Source organism: Papio anubis, chromosome 15, assembly GCF_008728515.1.
Source record: "Papio anubis isolate 15944 chromosome 15, Panubis1.0, whole genome shotgun sequence".
Lineage (NCBI taxonomy): Eukaryota > Metazoa > Chordata > Mammalia > Primates > Cercopithecidae > Papio > Papio anubis.
In genome coordinates this window covers 59,344,349-59,361,009 of record NC_044990.1, presented here as the reverse complement: position 1 = coordinate 59,361,009, position 16,661 = coordinate 59,344,349, and the positions used below count along the sequence as shown (strand labels likewise).

The following is a 16,661-nucleotide window of genomic DNA, read 5'->3' as shown; positions in this document are numbered from 1 at the left end:
GTACTTAATAATAGGGATTTAAATTATACAAGCCAGAATTTAATAGAACTTAAAGGAGAGATAGACAAATTCACAATAAGAGTAAAAATTGTTATTGAATAATTGCAGAGTATGTAAAGAGCAAATTGATAAAGACAAAATTTTAAAAATGTATTTCCTTGATATAGACATAGAATGCTACCTACCAAAAACATAACATAGCAAAGCATTATTTTAGGTACATATGTAGGAAACATTTTGCAAAAATTGATAAAAAGGATGATCATATGGTATACAATACAGAACACCTTTAAAAATAGCAAAATATTGAAATAACAGGGAGTTTTCTCTCCGATTATAATTTAATTCTACTTGAAATCAAAAGAAAAATATTAGAAAATGTTCATATGTATTTAATATGAAAAGTCATTTTCTAAATAACCTACATATCAGAAAAGACATCTTAGAAGACAATAAGAAAGTTTTGAAATAAATTACTGTAAAACTGTACACACCAATATCGGATCTATGTATTGAAACAGTAACTTATAGGAGCACTTAGAGCAGGGGTGTCCAATGTTTTGGCTTCTCTGGGCTACACTGGAAGAAGAAGAATTGTCCTGGGCCACACATACAATATACTAGCACTAACAATAGCTGATGAGCTAAAAAAAAATTGCAAAAAAAAAAAATCTCAAAATGTTTTAAGAAAGTTTATGGGTTTGTGTTGGGCTGCATTCAAAGTCATCCTGGGACTTGTGTTGGGCAGCTTAACTTAGAGTCTTAAATGCATACTAAAAGAGAAGAAAGGCTAACACCAAGATGCTAAGCATCTATCTTAATATTAGTATTTTACAGAAAGGATACTGAAATAAAAGAAAACACCAAAAGAAGGTAATATCAGAAGAGAAATTAAATAAATAGAAAATAAAACAAACAGGCACGGTGGCTCACACCTATAATCCCATCATTTTAGGAGGCTGAGGCTGGCAGATCGCTTGAGCTCAGGAGTTTGAGACTAGCCTGGATGTGTCCAGAATTGGTTCCTTCCAGTGGGTTCTTGGTCTTGCTGACTTCAAGAATGAAGCTGCAGACCCTCGCGGTGAGTGTTATAGTTCTTAAAGGCAGTGTGTCTGGAGTTTGTTCCTTCAGATGTTCAGATGTGTCTGGAGTTTCTTCCTTCCAGTGGGTTCATGGTCTCACTGACTTCAGGAGTGAAGCTGCAGACCTTCACAGTGAGTGTTACAGCTCTTAAAGGTGGTGGCGTGTTTGGAGTTATTTGTTCCTCCCAGTGGGTTCATGGTCTCGCTGACTTCAGGAGTGAAGCCACAGACCCTTGTGGTGAGTGTTACAGCTCATAAAGGTGGTGTGGACCCAAAGAGTGAGCAGCAGCAAGATTTATTGTGAAGAGCGAAAGAACAAAGCTTCCACAGCCTGGAAGGGGACCCGAGCAGGTTACTGCTGCTGGCTGGGGTGGCCAGCTTCTATTTCCTTATTTATCCCTGCCCACATCCTGCTGATTGGTCCATTTTACGGATCACTGATGGGTCCATTTTACAGAGTGCTGATTGGTCCATTTTACAGAGTGTTGATTGGTGAATTTACAATCCTTCAGCTGGACACAGAGCACTGATTGGTGCATTTACAATCCTCTAGGTAGATAGAAAAGTTCTCCAAGTCACCACTCAACCCAAGAAGTCCAGCTGGTTTCATCTCTTAATCCTCCCTCTAAACAGGACATCCCAACTGCAGTTGGGAATTGGGTGATGACCACTCTAGCTACTTCCTGCTGGATAGGGGCAAAGAAGGGTTCCTGCAGTTGTAGTGTCCTGCAGAAGGGAACTCTTTAGGTCAGTGAAAGGGCCAGCAGGTTGGTCCAGGGGTCCTTGGTAGAAGTTGTTAGTGGAGCTCATTTGGGGTTCCATTTGTAAGACCATCTGCAGCTTGACTTAAATGTTAGACCTAAAACCATAAAAACCCTAGAAGAAAACCTAGGTAATACCATTCAGGACATAGGCATGGGCAAGGACTTCATGTCTAAAACACCAAAAGCAATGGCCACAAAAGCCAAAATTGACAAATGGGATCTAATTAAACTAAAGAGCTTCTGCACAGCAAAAGAAACTACCATCAGCGTGAACAGGCAACCTACAGAATGGGAGAAAATTTTTGCAATCTACTCATCTGACAAAGGGCTAATATCCAGAACCTACAAAGAACTCAAACAAAGTTACAAGAAAAAAACAACCCCATCAAAAAGTGGGCAAAGGATATGAACAGACACTTCTCAAAAGAAGACATTCATTCAGCCAACAGACACATGAAAAAATGCTCGTTATCACTGGCCATCAGAGAAATGCAAATCAAAACCACAATGAGATACCATCTCACACCAGTTAGAATGGCAATCATTAAAAAGTCAAGAAACAACAGGTGCTGGAGAGGATGTGGAGAAATAGGAACCCTTTTACACTGTTGGTGGGACTGTAAACTAATTCAACCATTGTGGAAAACAGTGTGGTAATTCCTCAAGGATCTAGAACTAGAAATACCATTTGACCCAGCCATTCCATTACTCGGTATATTCCCAAAGGATTATAAATCATGCTGCTATAAAGACACACATATGTTTGTTGTGTATGACAAACATATGCACATGTATGTTTGTTGCGGCACTATTCACAATAGCAACGACTTAGAATCAACCCAAATGTCCATCAGTGACAGACTGGATGAAGAAAATGTGGCACATATACACCATGGAATACTATGCAGTCATAAAAAATGATGAGTTCATGTCCTTTGTAGGGACATGGATGCAGCTGGAAACCATTATTCTCAGCAAACTATCACAAGAACAGAAAACCAAACACCGCATGTTCTCACTCACAGGTGGGAATTGAACAATGAGATCACTTGGACACAGGAAGGGGAGCATCACACACCGGGGCCTATTGTGGGGAGGGGAGGGGGGAGGGATAGAATTAGGAGATATACCTAATGTAAATGATGAGTTAATGGGTGCAGCACATCAACATGGCACATGTATACGTATGTAACAAACCTGCACATTGTGCACATGTACCCTAGAACTTAAAGTATAATCATAAAAAAAATTAAAATACAGGACCCAAAGGCGAGTAATAGCAAGATGGCTGTCATGGGACCTAGAAAGGGGAGAAGCCATGTCGCCAAACTCCAGAGGTTGGTATAAAAGTTTGAAAGGTGTTGTCTGATTTCAGAAGCCTTTTCCTGTAAATGCCAGGTGGCATCTCATACTATCCCTGACTGGTTAGTGTAAAAACAACACTCTTCCCCTAAGAAAGTGCAGAGTTCTCCTTTGTCAGCAGTGAGGAGGTCTAGGCCTTGGCAGTTTTGGGGAGTCACTGCTGCCAAATAGTCTATTTGGGATTGTAGAGTAAGGATAGATTCTGTTATTTCTGGTAAACTGTCTGAGAAATCCTTTGAGAGTGTGTGGCAGTAGGATAATATGTGTTACACTGTTAACTTTTAGCAAACTTTACTTTTGTTGAAAACCTTGTAAGTTTGGGATTTCAATTATTCTTTGCTATTAATAAGACCTCGTTCAGTCCATATTAACTTAGAATTGGTATAGATGGCTCCTTCCTGATTCTGTAAGTACTTTAACGTTTGGCTGAGTGCAAACAGCTGGCACATTTGAGCAGACTAATTATTGGGCAATTTTCCTAAGTCTGCTTCTACAAGAGTTTCCTTATCACTTACTGAATACCCATTGTGTCTTTTTCCCTTAATCGCCTGGGGGCAACCATCTATCATCCTGTCCTGAAGGGAGTTCCTCCTAGGTCTGGTCAGACCTTTGTATGGTAATTCATTAAGATGTAGATCCCCTGTTAGGAAACCTGCTGGGTTAATGATTTTTGATAGGAAGGCTATGGGTTGCCAGTGGCCTCAGTGCTTTCCAGCTATGCTGTTGTTTACACTGACAACAAGGTGGTATTGGAGCATTATAGGGTTACAAAGAAGACCTTCAGTTATCAGTTATAGGTTTTAAATTTACCCTGGCTTTTAAAGGAATAGGGTACACTGTTTTTTCTTTACTATTTATATCTCTTTCTCTCTCTTTGACTTCTTCTTTGTCTGTCTCTTCCTTTCTCTCCCTTCTCTCTTTGATGTCTTCTTTGTTTCTGTCTCCTTCTCTTTGACTTCCTGTCTTTCTCTTTCTGTCTCTTTTCTTTGTCTCTCTGCTGGTCTTTCCCTGCCTCTGTCAGCCGCTTTTGCCGCTGTTGCCACCTCCTTGGGTTTTTGCACTGCATGTAATAACTCCATGATTTCCTTGTGGTATTTAATGGGGGTTCCCCCAGAGGTTAGCAACTCCCTTTCTTTCCATATTGCAGCATGGGCATGTAGGATTAAATAAGCATACTTACTATCTGTAGCAAACTCTCCCAATTACAACTGAGGAGGTGGGAGAAACACCTGGTTACAGGCTGTCCCAGGATTCCTCAGATGGTAACGGACCTTGAGGACAGCTGTCCAGGAAAGGAGATTAACACTGAGAAAGCCACGCCAGTGTCCAGGAGGAAGTCAATTTCCTGGTCCTCAATGGTTAAACGTACCTGGGGCTCAATGAGAGTGATGCCATGAGCTGTCACCTGCCCCGGGCACCCTCAGTCCTGTTGTTGGATCTGGTTGGGGGCTTCTGGCCCAGAGAAACTTTGTCCTCTGGCACAGTGCACCTTCCAGTGATTGTCTCAGCATAGTGGACATGGGCGAGGGGGCAGCTTGTTTCTTGTTGGACAATCTTTTTTAACGTGTCATTGCAAACCACACTGATAACAAGCCCTACCAGGTAATTGGCCTGCTCCATTTTCTGTCCTCTCTGAACCACCAAGGTTGGTTTGTCTGAGGGCCATAACTAAGGCTGCGGCCTTTCTCTGATCTCGCTTTTCCTTTTGGCCCCGTTCCTCTTGGTCTCTATTATAGAACACTAAGGTTGCCAGGTTTAAAAATGCCTCCAGATTTTGTTCGGGGCCCAGGGCTCGCTTTTGGAGCTTTCTCCTGATATCTGCAGCTGCTTGGGTAAGAAACATATCTTTTAGGATCAATTGACCCTCAAGTGAGTCAGGTGACAGGGGAATATATTTCTTAAAGCCTCCCATAGCTGCTCAAGGAAGGCAGAAGATTTTCTTCCTTTCCATGAGTTATGGCAGGCATCACTGAATAATTCATGGGCTTCTTCCTAATTCTCCTTAGTCCTTCTATAACACAGGTCAACAGATGCAACTCCAGTCCCCATGATCTGAGTCAAGATCCCTGTGGGGATCCATACTGGGGATGGCTTGCTGACCAGTAGGGAATTTGTCCCTTTCTTTGGCTGTCATTCTGTCATTTACTTGACTAAGATACCAGGTATCTCCAAACTCTCAGGTTGCAGCTAAAGCTGCATTCTTTTCATTGAAGGCCAAGATTTGATCTAATAGTATGACATCTATCCAAGTGAGGTCAAAGGTTTGCCCTAGACCCTGTAGGACATCTATATACCTATCAGGATCATCTGAAAGCTTTCCCAGTTCTGCCTTGATCTGCTTTAAATCAGAGAGGGAGAAGGGACATGTATCTGGGTTGGGTCAAATTCTCCTCCCCCTACAGTTTGAAGGGGACATAACTGATAGCCTGGGGGTTTTTGTGGTCCTATGGAGATTTCTTTGCTTGTTTCATTCTGGGCAGGGGAGATTAGAGGAGGCTTATCATTAATAGGAAGGGGAGCTATGGGAGGTTAGGATATGGGGGTAAGCTGAGAGGTCCTCCTGTGGGATGTAAATTGCAAGCTTTGCATAGTTGTGGATTCACTTTCAATGAAAAGAAAGCTTGGACATAAAGTATTTCACTCCATTGGCCTTCCCTCTTACAGAAAAGGTCAAGCAGCAGGATAGTATTGTAATTTATGCTTCCCTCAGATGGCCATTTTTCCCCATCAGAGAGAGAATATTGGGGCCAAGCCATAGTGCAGAAAAAAATGAGCTGCATCTTTTTCAGGATTTGTGGGTCAAATTGGTCCCAATGGCTTAGGATGCATTTCAAGGGTGAGCCTGTTGGTGCCTGAGTATTTTCCATTTGAAAGAAAAAACTGCCCATGGTTTTGGTTTGTTTTGTTCCACAGCTCCCCCTCCCCACCCCGCCACCCTGCCCAAGAACCCACAACAGTCCCTGGACCCTGCTGATCAGAATAGTTGTGCTCACTGACACAGCAGCAGAAACACCTCTTGCCCAAGAACCCTCAATGGTCCCTGGACCCTGCTGATCTGAATAGTTGCACTCACCGACGCAGCAGCAGAAACACTAGTTTTCCTCCTAGACCACAAGGAGGACCAAGGAATGTCAGATTTAGTGGCCCTTACTGACACATTCTTGAAAACATGTTAGAGTCCCAGGCATTCTCCTGCTAGTATCTGGACCTTTCCCCGGTCCTATAAAGATGTTATGCCCCAAAAATGAAGTGGGGAGCCATACCCTGAGGGAGGGAATGGATCTCTAGGGTTGGAAGAGTGACACCTTTTGTCCTCACTTCTCATCATGTGAATAGGAAGGCTATCATTTCTGAAGCTCCCCATATCCTAGCTTCAGGAATAGCTTTTTTTAGGCCTGCTTGTCTGAGGAGGGATCCTCAGACAATTTTTGCTTTTGGCAAAAATTATGTCTTTCTGATTGGTGAGCCCAGGTCCCTAAAGAAGGGAATGGAGTCCTGGAGTTTATATTAGAAATCATTCTTATAGGAGAAACTAGAAAAGCACCAGAGACAGGGAGTGGATTTTAGAAGCAGGACTAGTCTCAGAGAAGAGAGGCAGGAGGGAGTTTGTCTGACAGGCATTAGCACCCAAGAGGCAAGGGTGAGGATAGATAGGATAGATGGGCAAGCCTTGCTAGGGTGACGTGACTTTGAGAGTTCTGTTCATGGCCGCAGGGTCAACAAACTTGTTGTCGGGACCCTGGGACTGAATGGCTTTCCTCTCTGTCGACCCTCAGCTCAGCCCAGAAGTACAGGAAAAGTGGAAGATGGTTGCAGGCAAACCAATGCTCCCAACTCCAAAGAGTCGGGGGTTGTTAGACAGCCCTTTCCCAGAAAGCCTGATACCTGTGTTTTTAGTCCAGTGGCCACGCTAGTCACTTTTAACTACATGACAGGTGCCCGGTATTTAGCCAGTGAATTCTAAGGAAAAATAGGATAGAATAGCAAGCGAAAGGGGTCCGACGGCACTCACCGCTTGGTGATTGTCCCTTCGTGGTCACCAAAATGTGTCTGGAATTGCTTCCTTCCGGTAGGTTCTTGGTTTTGCTGACTTCAAGAATGAAGCTGCGGACCTTCGCGGTGAGTGTTACAGTTCTTAAAGGTGGTGTGTCTGGAGTTTGTTCCTTCAGATGTTCAGATGTATCTGGAGTTTCTTCCTTCCAGTGGGTTCATGGTCTCACTGACTTCAGGAGTGAAGCTGCAGACCTTCACAGTGAGTGTTACAGCTCTTAAAGGTGGCATGTCCAGAGTTGTTTGTTCCTCCTAGTGGGTTCACGGTCTCGCTGACTTCAGGTGTGAAGCCACAGACCCTCGTGGTGAGTGTTACAGCCATAAAGGTAATGCAGACCCAAAGAGTGAGCAGCAGCAAAATTTATTGTGAAGAGTGAAAGAACAAAGCTTCCACAGCCTGGAAGGGGACCCGAGCGGGTTGCCACTGGTGGCTGGCGTGGCCAGCTTTTATTCTCTTATTTGTCCTTGCCCACTTCCTGCTGATTGGTCCAGTTTACAGAGTGCTGATTGGTCCACTTTACAGAATGCTGATTGGTGCATTTAAAATCCTTCAGTTAGACACAGAGCACTGATTGGTGCATTTACAATCCTCTAGCTAGACAGAAAAGTTCTCTAAGTCCCCACTCGACCCAGAAAGTCCAGCTGGCTTCACCTCTCATGGGCAACATGGTGAAACCATGTCTCTATAAAAAGTACAAAAATTAGCTAGGCATGGAGGCACACACCTGTAGTCTCAGCTACTCGGGAGTTTGATGTGGGAGGATGGCTTGAGCCAGGGAGGCAGAGGTTGCAGTGAGCGGAGATCATGCCACTGCACTTCATCCTGGGCAACAAGGTGAGACCCTGTCTCCAAAAAATAAAAATTAATAAAAGTTAAGAAAAAAAAAATAAACAGAGAATCAAGATGGCAAAAACTGTTCCTTAGAACATAATAAAAGTAATAAATCTGTGGGAAGACATATAGATAAACGTTTTAAAACAGAAATACAAGTTACAAATAACCAATATCAATATTATTCAGGCATTTAAAGGATAATGAGATAATATTATAAATAAACATATGCCAACAAATTTGAAATAAATTGCTAGGCAAGTACAACTTTAAAAATGAAATGAAAAAGAAAAACTGAATAGTCCTACAAATTCAATAATCATTCTACTATTTGACCATCTAACTTATCTTTAAATTGTTTTGTAACAGGCATTTTTTAGTCAGACTCATAAATAACATCCATGTGTATGTGTATAGTTTATGTAATTTGACATTTAATGAAAAAAACAGAAGAATAAAGACTAAAGAAACCCATGAAAAGAATGTAAATGATACTTCTGGGGCTCTGAGAATAATACCCCAAAATGAAGGCCTCAAAAGTAGCCTCAGAAGCAGTTTCTCTCTGACCTTCTCTTGCCCTCCTGTCTCCTGTCTGTCACCCCTCATCCATCCCCGAGGCAAGTCATAGAAACGAAAACCACTTTTCCCTAAAGTTAGCTATAAAGCCTAAAAATATTACTCTGAATTTTCCCCACATTTCTGTGTAACAGCTGGCCATAAAGAAGTTAAGACCCTCATTTCAGAGGAGTCCTACCCCATGTCTGGGAGGAAGAAATTCTGTACAGAGAGGCCAAGAAGAACCTGAACAAACAGGCCCTGCTAGAATTTTTGAGTCTATCACAGATAGCTCCTGTCCTTTTCTGTTCAATCACACTTGTGCATGGCTGTGCTGTCCCTGCTTCATTGAACCAAAGCATAAAATTGGATATCTTCCCCCATATCTCTGGGTCTTCATTCTGGAGGCTCCCATGTCACAGAAAACTATAATCAAATAAATGTGTGATGTGTTCTCTAACGTGTCTTCTGTTATAGACATGTTGGCCATGGCTCTTATGATGAAGAAGAAAAAGATCACCCTTTTTCTGCCCCTACAATACCATAATCAACAAAAGAAATAATGTCATGAGATGCATGTTGTGCAATATTTTTAGTGGTATGAATTTACAAACTGTGAGCCTGCAAATGGAAAACTTGCCATAAAATGCATTAACTATAAAACTTTGACGTGGGTGGTTCTCATGTGATGTTGCCCATCTGTTCATGAAGCAAAGAAAATCCTTAAAAATCCTTTTAAATAATAAATGTTCTGCAAGACAAAATAGAAATAGTAAATGAAACCCTTTGTAAGGCTGAATTCTTAAAGGTAGATTTATCTAAACTCAAGTTATAAATCTACGTATTTTATAAAAATATATAAGCATTTTAAAAATATTTAAGTACACCCAGACTTTACTTCATTATGTGTGTATGCACTGAGGTTGCTGTATGCAGTAGTATAAAAAGAAGAGGGGGTGGATCTAATTGATGTAAAATAATAAACATGCATAAATTAATTTTAAATGAGAATTTGATATATAATATACATTTATGTAAAAAATAAGAAGTGTTATAGTAATTTGTAGATTTTGATTATGAATATACAAATAAAAAAGCCCAAATCATCTATACATACATATGTGAATTCCTATGTTTGTCAGATCAAGAGGAAAGTTATGGAGGGATAAACAAGTCTATTAGCATTAACTTGATGAGGAAAAGAAGACTAAAAGGGGTGGGGGAGTCAATCAGATAGAAGATGATTAAATTATGAGTGCCTGTGGTTTATTTCCTTTTTTAAATTTTATATTTTTCACTTAATACAAACATTGTATGTTAATTTAGTCAGGCCATGTTATCATATATTTCATGTTAAATGTGATATAAATATCTTTTAAAGGAATTGTCTTTAAATTCAGACTGCACTGAATTTCTGTTGGACTCTACCACTTACAAGCTATGTCCTTTGGCAAGTAAGTAAATCCTTGTGTCTATGTTTCCTCATCAGTGAAATAAGCATAAGAATAGTGACCACATCAGATTGTAAAGGAGTTAAAAGAGAAGACGTGAAGGTGTGTGAAAATTACACAAAATAAAGCATGATACCTAGTAATCACTCACTAATCAGCAGTAAATTTTATTCCCCTCTCATAGAGGAGAAAGCCCTTAAAGATCACCTAATCAATTGAAATCTCATAGGCAGCTATCAACCTAATTCTCAGACCAGATTCTGATCAATTTGAGAAATAAAACAAAGATGAAAGCCAAAAATAAAACAAAAATAAAAGCCAAAAATATCCTATTACACAGATAAAATGTGGTTACATAACTTGTTATAAGAGTCAAATAACCTACTCTTATGCTAAGGAGACTATCCCTAGACTGAAATTTGGGGTAGCCAAACACAGGGAATTTTGTCTATAGATTTAACATGTTTATTTTGCTGTTTAGAATGAACAGAGAAAGAAGCATTAAAGCTATCAAATATCATGCAATGGACTTTTGAGAGCTTAACTTCATCTCACTGAGACTTGTAGACCAATATTTGGCACTCATCAATCAACTAACTGATCAACTGAATAACTCCATCTTAGAAACAGAGTTAGGGCAATGATAGCAGTATGTTTAGGAAAATCTCTCCTCAAGAAAACCAGAATTGTGGAAAGGGTGTTCCTTTCTAACAGTGTCCAGCAGTTTTGAAACTTTGTATTAGAAAACTCTCTTATCAAAATTAATCTTATGGGAAGTCTCAATGCATGAAACTACTTTACTTACATAAATGGCTGAAGGGAAGAAGGAATCATAAAACTTCACTCTGGATCACAAAATTTCATTAATCAATGCTAATTAATCAATCATGGTTCCCACTTCATGACTCCTAAAATAATACTTATACCACAAAACAAGACAAAAAGCATGCAAACAAAACGTTTGAAACATATAAATAATGCATATTTTTAGTTCTTGACTTTACTCAATATGTTTGAATTTTCTTTTATTTTGCTTAACATACATTAAACAGTCTAATTCCGGAAATCGCAGTGAAAGTACACTCCAGTTACAGTTAACAGACAACACTCTGGTTATTTTCACTGTATCACTTACTTCCCTGTAATACTGGCTTTCCATGCAGAGATTTTGTCATTTATTTTTACATAATATAACCGATAGTAGAAACTGGACTATTGGGTGCATATGGTTACAATCTTATGCACTATGGAAAAATCATTTCTTTTTATCCCATACAGCTTTGAATCATCCTATGACTTGAAAGAAAGATTTTCAGGAAGAAATTATATAGCTTCATGAGAGGGAATTTTATGCTAAATTTCACAAATGGTCTGTTGAAAAAAAAAATGAAAGTTTTCTTATTTTTAAGATTTTGAAGGTATGCAAAATTCATTTATAAAAAGATTCAAACACATGCACATGATTCTTTGATGTATGTTCTACTTTATATGTTATATAGATTTCAAATTCATTCTGAGAAAATAATCTTATGAGCAGGAATGTCTTTGTAAGGTCATACAAATAGTTTGTATGAAAATAACTAATTTTTATGGTACCTGTTCTTAAAATTAACAAGCCAATAGTTAACAGGCTATTGGAATTTTTTCCAACATATTTATTCTTAGAATCACTATATTAGCTATATTAGTTTAGAAATCTCTCTAAATTAGGTCAATGCCATATTGTAACTGTTTTTGTCCTTGTTATAAGTAAAATCACATATATATATTTATATAACTATGTATTATATGCATACATACACACACTCACATATATATATATTCAATTTCCTGCCATCCCTCTCAGAAAACATCTATAATCTAACAGAATTAACTTTCATTCTGGTTATTCTCAAAAGATGACTTTGTCTAAGAATTCACAGAGAAAATTTGGGAAGACAATTTTTGAAAAATTTCCTATCTTCCCCTGCTTCCCACATGACACATCTATGCCAACTTCTGATCCTGTAGTTTTAAAGATTGTATCCAAGAGGAGCGGAGCAAGATGGCCAAATAGGAACAGCTCCAGTCTCCAGCTCCCAGCGCGAGGCACACAGAAGACAGGTGATTTCTGCATTTTCAACTGAGGTACCGGGTTCATCTCACTAGGGAGTGCCAGACAATCGGTGCTGGTCAGCTGCTGCAGCCCGACCAGCGAGAGCTGAAGCAGGGCGAGGCATCGCCTCACCTGGGAAGTGCAAGGGGGAAGGGAATCCCTTTACCTAGCCAGGGGAACTGAGACACACAACACCTGGAAAATCAGGTAACTCCCACCCCAATACTGCGCTTTACCAAGGGTCTTAGCAAACGGCACACCAGGAGATTATTTCCCACACCTGGCCGGAAGGGTCCCATGCCCGCGGAGCCTCCCTCGTTGCTAGCACAGCAGTCTTTGATCTAAGGGCAAGGCAGCAGCAAGGCTAGGGGAGGGGCGCCCACCATTGCTGAGGCTTAAGTAGGTAAACAAAGCAGCTGGGAAGATCGAACTGGGTGGAGCCCACAGCAGCTCAAGGAGTCCTGCCTGTCTCTGTAGTCTCCACCTCTGGGGACAGGGCACAGCTAAACAAACAAAAAAAGCAGCAGAAACCTCTGCAGATGCAAACGACCCTGTCTGACAGCTTTGAAGAGAGCAGTGGATCTCCCAACATGGAGGTTGAGATCTGAGAATGGACAGACTGCCTGCTCAAGTGGGTCCCTGACCCCTGAGTAGCCTAACTGGGAGACATCCCCCATTAGGGGCAGGCTGACACCCCACACCTCACACAGTGGGGTACACCCCTGAGACGAAGATTCCAAAGCAAGAATCAGACAGGTACACTCGCTGTTCAGCAATATTCTATCTTCTGCAGCCTCCGCTGCTGATATCCAGGCAAACGGGGTCTGGAGTGGACCTCAAGCAATCTACAACAGACCTACAGCTGAGGGTCCTGACTGTTAGAAGGAAAACTAACAAACAGGAAGGACACCCACACCAAAACCCCATCAGTACGTCACCAACATCAAAGCCCAAAGGCAGATAAAATCACAAAGATGGGGAAAAAGCAGGGCAGAGAGCTGGAAATTCAAAAAATCAGAGCACATCTCCCCCTCCAAAGGAACGCAGCTCATTGCCAGCAACGGATCTAAGCTGGACGGAGAATGACTTTGACGCGGTGAGAGAAGAGGGCTTCAGTCCATCAAACTTCTCAGAGCTAAAGGAGGAATTACGTACCCAGCACAAAGAAACTAAAAATCTTGAAAAAAGAATGGAAGAATGGATAACTAGAATAATTAATGCAGAGAAGGCCATAAACGAACTGACAGAGATAAAAACCATGACATGAGAAATATGTGACAAATGCACAAGCTTCAGTAACCAACTCGATCAACTGGAAGAAAGAGTATCAGCAATTGAGGATCAAATGAATGAAATGAAGCGAGAAGAGAAGTCTGAAGAAAAAAGAGGAAAAAGAAATGAACAAAGCCTTCAAGAAGTATGGAATTATGTGAAAAGACCAAATCTACGTCTGATTGGGGTGCCTGAAAGTGAGGGGGAAAATGGAACCAAATTGGAAAACACTCTTCAGGATATCATCCAGGAGAACTTCCCCAACCTAGTAAGGCAGGCCAACACTCAAATTCAGGAAATACAGAGAACACCACAAAGATACTCCTCAAGAAGAGCAACTCCAACACACATAATTGTCAGATTCACCAAAGTTGAAATGAAGGAAAAACTGTTAAGCGCAGCCAGAGAGAAAGGCCGGGTTACCCATAAAGGGAAGCCCATCAGACTCACAGCAGATCTCTCGGCAGAAACTCTCCAAGCCAGAAGAGAGTGGGGGCCAATATTCAACATTCTTAAAGAAAAGAATTTTCAACCCAGAATTTCATATCCAGCCAAACTAAGTTTCATAAGTGAAGGAGAAATAAAACCCTTTACAGATAAGCAAATGCTTAGAGATTTTGTCACCACCAGGCCTGCCTTACAAGAGACCCTGAAGGAAGCACTAAACATGGAAAGGGACAACTGGTACCAGTCATTGGAAAAACATGCCAAAATGTAAAGACCATCGGTGCTAGGAAGAAACTGCATCAACTAACAAGTAAAATAACCAGTTAATATCATAATGACAGGATCAACTTCACACATAACAATATTAACCTTAAATGTAAATGGACTAAATGCTCCAATTAAAAGACACAGACTGGCAAATTGGATAAAGAGTCAAGACCCATCAGTTTGCTGTATTCAGGAGACCCATCTCACATGCAGAGACACACATAGACTCAAAATAAAGGGATGGAGGAAGATCTACCAAGCAAATGGAGAACAAAAAAAAGCAGGGGTTGCAATACTAGTTTCTGATAAAACAGACTTTAAACCATCAATGATCAAAAGACACAAAGAAGGCTATTACATAATTGTAAATGGATCAATTCAACAGGAAGAGCTAACTATCCTAAATATATATGCACCCAATACAGGAGCACCCAGATTCATAAAGCAAGTCCTTAGAGACTTACAAAGAGACTTAGACTCCCATACAATAATAATGGGAGACTTCAACACCCCACTGTCAACATTAGACAGATCAACAAGACAGAAAGTTAAGAAGGATATCCAGGAATTGAACTCATGTCTGCACCAAGTGTACCTAATAGACATCTATAGAACTCTCCACCCCAAATCAACAGAATATACATTCTTCTCAGCACCACATCACACTTATTCCAAAATTGACCACATAATTGGAAGTAAAGTACTCCTCAGCAAATGTACAAGAACAGAAATTATAACAAACTGTCTCTCAGACCACAGTGCAATCAAACTAGAACTCAGGACTAAGAAACTCAATCAAAACCGCTCAACTACATGGAAACTGAACAACCTGCTCCTGAATGACTACTGGGTACATAATGAAATGAAGGCAGAAATAAAGATGTTCTTTGAAACCAAGGAGAACAAAGATACAACATATCAGAATCTCTGGGACATATTTAAAGTAGTGTGTAGAGGGACGAACAAATGGAAGAACATACCATGCTCATGGATAGGAAGAATCAATATCGTGAAAATGGCCATACTGTCCAAAGTAATTTATAGATTCAATGCCATCTCCATCAAGCTACCAATGAGTTTCTTTACAGAATTGGAAAAAACTACTTTAAAGTTCATATGGAACCAAAAAAAGAGCTGACATTGCCAAGACAATCCTAAGTCAAAAGAACAAAGCTGGAGGCATCACGCTACCTGACTTCAAACTATACTACAAGGCTACAGTAACCAAAACAGCATGGTACCGGTACCAAAACAGAGATATAGACCAATGGAACAGAACAGAGTCCTCAGAAATAACACCACACATCTACAGCCATCTGATCTTTGACAAACCTGAGAAAAACAAGAAATGGGGAAAGGATTCCTTATTCAATAAATGGTGCTGGGAAAATTGGCTAGCAAAAAGTAGAAAGCTGAAACTGGATCCTTTCCTTACTTCTTATACAAAAATTAATTCAAGATGGATTAGAGACTTAAATGTTAGACCTAGTACCATAAAAACCCTAGAAGAAAACCTAGGTAATACCATTCAGGACATAGGCATGGGCAAGGACTTCATGTCTAAAACACCAAAAGCAATGGCCACAAAAGCCAAAATTGACAAATGGGATCTAATTAAACTAAAGAGCTTCTGCACAGCAAAAGAAACTACCATCATAGTGAACAGGCAATCTACAGAATGGGAGAAAATTTTTACAATCTACTCATCTGACAAAGGGCTAATATCCAGAACCTACAAAGAACTCAAACAAATTTACAAGAAAAAAACAACCCCATCAAAAAGTGGGCAAAGGATATGAACAGACATATCTCAAAAGAAGACATGCATACAGCCAACAGACACATGAAAAAATGCTCGTCATCACTGGCCATCAGAGAAATGCAAATCAAAACCACAATGAGATACCATCTCACACCAGTTAGAATGGCGATCATTAAAAAGTCAGGAAACAACAGGTGCTGGAGAGGATGTGGAGAAATAGGAACACTTTTACACTGTTGGTGGGATTTTAAACTAGTTTAACCATTATGGAAAACAGTATGGCGATTTCTCAAGGATCTAGAACTAGAAGTACCATATGACCCAGCCATCCCATTACTGGGTATATACCCAAAGGATTATAAGTCATGCTGCTGTAAGGACACACACACACGTATGTTTATTGTGGCACTATTCACAATAGCAAAGACTTGGAATCAACCCAAATGTCCATTAGTGACAGACTGGATTAAGAAAATGTGGCACATATACACCATGGAATACTATGCAGCCATAAAAAAGGATGAGTTTGTGTTCTTTGTAGGGACATGGATGCAGGTGGAAACCATCATTCTCAGCAAACTATCGCAAGAACAGAAAACCAAACACCGCATGTTCTCACTCACAGGTGGGAACTGAACAAGGAGATCACTTGGACTCGGGAAGGGGAACATCACAAACCGGTGCCTATTATGGGGAGGGGGGAGAGGGGAGGGATTGCATTG

General features: G+C 40.4%; 1 long non-coding RNA gene across 1 annotated transcript in view; it reads right to left on the bottom strand.

Annotated features, from left to right (window-relative positions):
- Positions 1-7,391, bottom strand: part of LOC108582922 — a 174,414-nt gene extending 167,023 nt beyond the window's left edge. The window contains exon 1 of the long non-coding RNA XR_002518447.2: positions 7,221-7,391. This is a non-coding gene — a long non-coding RNA (uncharacterized LOC108582922). The remainder of the gene's footprint in view (positions 1-7,220) is intronic.
- Between the last annotated feature and the right edge of the window lie 9,270 nt (positions 7,392-16,661).